Here is a 4,996-nt window from a genome sequence, read left to right on the forward strand (position 1 = left end):
GAGTAACAAGTCAAACATGTAGGGGCATTGAAGAGGTTTTAAACACTTAGAAAATTTTAGCTTCAGAAATCAGTTCTTCGGGCTAGTTTCCTTCTCGATTTTCATGATCAAGACATGTTCAAAATCGAACAAAAATACATCTAGGATTATTACCTTGCTTCCTAGTTCCTTTTCCAAGTGACTCTTGGCCAAGGAAACCACGAAATTTTCCTCTGGAAGCACGTGGAAACTGGTTCCTTCGAGCTGAAAGTGAAAAAAATTTCGGACTTTCTTGGCCTGCCAGGAGGGCACTATTTTCGGGGGGCTTTAGGAGGCCTTCCCGATCTTCATTTTGGGCGTGCGACCTATGGATGGAAATATATTTGGTGAAGTTTCACTCCCTAGTTTAAGGTTTTGGCTAATTTTGGCTGCAAGTTTGCGAAAATCTCCATTTTCTCTCAGAAGGTTGATCTGGAATTTCTGGGTTTGCTCTTCTGGAGTTGCTTCTGAGGGCGTCTTTGGGGACGATTCCGAGCTCTCTCCTCTCTCTCTCGTCTTCTTTCTCCCTTTCTCGAAAGAGCATGCTTCATAGATCTTCTCTCCTGCATTCAACGATCTCTCCTGACCGGCTTTTTGTCCTCCTGCCAGGCCTACCAACTAAGCAGTCCAACAACTTTCTGACTTAGTCAAGATTTTCCCATTTTGCAGATGTTGAGTGTGCCGATTTTGCTGCGACTTTCCCGTGCTTCCAACAGCTTATCCCTGACAAATTTCCGTCCACTTGCACTACTCATTACGGTCTTCCATCACGTGCAAAGATCAGGCCGGTTGGAGAGCTACGGAGGATATGGTGGGGCCACCAAGTTGCCCACTCAACAACTCTGACTTCAAACCAACTCGTGGACTGGGGTTTGTCAGCTGGTTTAGGCGCTTTAATCCACGAATTTGGCTGATATTTTTTATCAATTAGCAAGCTCATATATAGTAGTTTAAGAACTTGATCAGGTTGTGATTTTTCCACCCAAGTTTGCAAAAAGATCCCTCAAAGTTGGCCATCTTCTTATCCGAAAATACCCAATTTAATGCAAGTTTGGTCATTTTGGCCAATTTGATAGATTCGACCCGGCTCAAATTCGATTTCAACTCAATTGGAGGCCCAGATGATGATTTAAGGGCTCGGGTGAAACTTTACAAAAATTTGCGAATTGGTCCCTCAACTTTTGAAAATTGCATTTTGGCCCCAAATTGCCGTTTTGATTCAGTTTGACCTCTTGGGCTTGGTTAGTCACATTTAGATCATTGGCCCCAAATTTTTTTCTTTTTTTTTTTATAATTTTATAATTAATTAATTTTTAATTTTTTTTTTAAGGAAAAATATCTTCCATTTAAATACCTAGATAATTTATATGCAATAATTTGAGCAAAAATTAGGTGTCAAAAATAATATTATTGATTTTCTGATTTTTATTTAGTTTAGCCAAAAATCATGGTTATCGAGTTTGGTCGAGCCGAGCTAGTGATTAATTATTTTCATGGAAGTTGTGTGGGATTAATGGTGAGGTAAACCAACTAAAGTTCCATGTTCCATCAAATAATTGTTAATGCAAGAAAGTAGTTTAATATGGACGTTGAGGGGCTTGATATATACTATAATGTCACATAGGTGTGCTCTCACGAAATCCATACATTTAAAAAATGGGGCTTGAATGCTGGAGTGGAATTTTCTGAAGCCATGTGATAAAGAAGTCAACTTAATGATAAAGAAGAATCGACTTGATCGTGTCTGGGCCAATTTATCCACTCTTATTTCTTTTCTAAATTTACTTATATGAAAGAAGTAGTTTCTGATCTTTACCCAAAAAAGTAGTTTCTGATTGGTATGCTATTTAATATGCCAAAGGATGTCAAAGGCAACAATTGAATGCCTTCAATCAGGTAAATAATTATATTCCAACTTCAAACTCCTATTCTTCTTTATCTGAAACATTCTATTTCTATAATCTTGCATCAAGTATTGTCTGCCCTGTTTTTGTTTCACCGTCTTTCTGGTTCACCTTTGCAGCACTTGATTTGATAAAGAATAAGCAAGTCCAAGCCATAATAGGCCCTCAAGGTTCAGTACAAGCAGACTTCATCATTGACCTTGGAAACAAATCTCATGTGCCCATCATCTCTTTTTCCGCTACTAGTCCGTCCCTCAGTTCGATTCGGAGTCCATGCTTCATTCGAGCCGCACAAAATGACTCGTCCCAAGTGAATGCCATAAGCGCGGTCAAGCAAGCCTTTGGCTGGAAAAAGCTGTCCTCATATATGTGGAGAACGAGTTCGGAGAAGGCGTCATACCTTCTCTTACTGATGCTTTGGAAGAAGTCGACACGCGAGTGTCCTATAGAGCCTCATACCTCCTTCGGCCACGGACGATCAAATCCTACGAGAACTCTACAAGTTAAAGACGATGCAAACGAGGGTCTTCATCGTGCACATGTCAACTATCCTTGGTTCTCGACTATTTGCCAAAGCAAAAGAGATAGGAATGATGAGCGAAGGTTATGTGTGGATCTTGACTAATGGAATTACTGACCGATTGAATTCGATGGATTCGTCTGTTGTCACCGGTTCGATGCAAGGAGTGCTGGGCATCAAGACTTATGTCCCGGACACGCAAAACCTAGACAACTTTACGGTACGATGGAAGGTGAAATTCCAAAAAAGACAACCCATCCGTCCTTAATCCTAAGTTGAACATTTTCGGATACTGGGCTTATGACGCTGCTTGGGCTCTGGCAATGGCTATCGAGGAAATGGGTGCTGTAAATTTTACCTTCCAAGCGTTAAATGCTTCGACAAATGCGACGGATCTTGACACTATTGGGGTCTCTCAAAATGGTCAGAAACTTCTCCAAAAACTAGCCGACACGACATTCGCAGGCCTCACTGGAAATTTTAGCCTCGTCAATGGGCAGCTAGAGTCGTTAGCATTCCAGATTGTTAATATCAACGGAAATGCAGCAAGACGGATTGGGTTTTGGACGCAAGAAAATGGGCTACTAAGAGATTTGAATTCATCCAACATAGGCAAATATTCCACTTCGAAGAGTAATCTCGGATCAATAATATGGCCAGGAGATTCGACCTCTTTTCCTAGGGGATGGGAGATTCCAACGAGTGGGAAGAAGTTAAAATCTTAGTTCCCGTAAAGAATGGTTTCAAACAATTCGTGACGGTGACTCATGTACCTAGCACAAACACATACAGCGTTACTGGATACTGTATTGACATCTTTCGAGCCGTGATAAAAAAATTGCCTTATGATGTGGTTTATGAACTTATTCCATTTGCCTTGCCAAATGGAAGTAGCAATGGCAGTTATGATGACATGATTGATCAAGTATATAACCAGGTAAGATAACTCATTGTGAGTGCTTGATTTCCCTTTTTTAGATGTTGAAACTAACTATGCTATCATGGGGTTGATAAAGAAAATATCTGCCTTCCTTATGTTGTAACAGAACTATGATGCAGTGGTGGGGGATACAACGATCATTGCGAACAGATCATCGTACGTAGAATTCACCTTACCATACACCCAATCCGGTGTTTCGATGCTCGTGCCATACAAGGACAACAAGAGCAAGAATGCTTGGGTTTCTTGAAGCCCCTCACCTGGGACCTTTGGCTAACAACCGGATGCTTCTTTGTGTTTATGGCATTGGTCGTGTGGATTCTCGAACATCAAATCAACGAAGATTTCAGGGGTCAGCAGCACACCAAGTTGGCACGAGCTTCTGGTTCTCGTTTTCAACCATGGTCTTTGCACAGAGTAATCACCCTTCAGTTTTATAGATCAATTGAACTTTACGATATACATATTGTTCTTAGATAACTTACGTGCTCCCCTTAATTTGGATTGCAGGGGAGAGTGTATCAAGCAATCTAGCAACATTTGTTGTGATAGTGTGGGTTTTTGTGGTACTTATACTAACGCAAAGTTATACTGCAAGTTTGAGCTCTCTTTTGGTGGTGCAAAATCTTCAACCAACTATAGCTGATGTGGATCAGCTCCTAAAGAGTGGAGAAAAAGTGGGATACCAGGATGGCTCTTTTGTTCTCGAAATGCTAAAGCAAATGAAGTTTGATGATTCTAGACTTATATCTTATCAGTCTTCCAAAGAATGTGATGCGCTTCTTTCCAATGGAAGTGCAAAGGGGGGGATTGCAGCAGCATTCGATGAAGTCCCCTACATTAAACTATATTGCAACAAATATACTATGATCCCGACCTTTAAAACTGCTGGATTTGGCTTTGTAAGTCCTCAATCTCTCAAATCTTTCAATTGCTAGAATTATTCACTATTTCTTTGATCAAAATCTTATGTAATGCTTCTTTTGGTTTACAGGTTTTCCTAAAGGGTCTCCGCTAGTGTCGGATATTTCAAAGCAATCCTCAACGTAACTGAAGGGCCTGAAATGCCGGAAATCGAAAACAGGTGGCTTACATCAAAAACCAGCTGCCTTAATTCGACTAACTCAATTTCTTCTAGCAGCTTGAGTCTTGATAGTTTCCGGGGCCTATTCTTGATTGCTGGAGCTGCTGCTGTTTTAGCTCTCCTCATTTTCATGGTCAGGTTCTTCAAAAGAAATTGGCATGTCGTTACAAGTTCCTCAGGTACAATGCGGGAGAGAATTGTTGCATTGGGAAGAAGATTTCATCAAAGAGACCTCAACTCCCATACTTTTAGGAAAGCTAGATTTAGAGATAGAAATATGGAAGATGGTGCCAATGAGATTGCAGCTGTTGAAATTATAGAACATACCAACTTCCCCCCGCGTCTGTCAAGCGACTCCAGCAAAATTGACGTTGTCTTAATCAATGAGCAGGGGGCACCATCTGCAGGGCAAGGACTTCCTAATCATGTAGTCGAAGGGTGCCCCGAGATAACAATAAACGTCGAGCGTACCAATGTAAATTAAGAGACGTAGATACCTCAAGAACCGTAGATACTAGACTTTAATCCTT

General features: G+C 40.9%; 1 pseudogene; it reads left to right on the forward strand.

The window, feature by feature from the left end:
- The first annotated feature begins 1,869 nt into the window (after positions 1–1,869).
- Positions 1,870–4,400, forward strand: LOC120291813 (annotated as a pseudogene).
- Positions 4,401–4,996: the final 596 nt, after the last annotated feature.

This window comes from Eucalyptus grandis, chromosome 3 (assembly GCF_016545825.1).
Source record: "Eucalyptus grandis isolate ANBG69807.140 chromosome 3, ASM1654582v1, whole genome shotgun sequence".
Classification (NCBI taxonomy): Eukaryota; Viridiplantae; Streptophyta; class Magnoliopsida; order Myrtales; family Myrtaceae; genus Eucalyptus; species Eucalyptus grandis.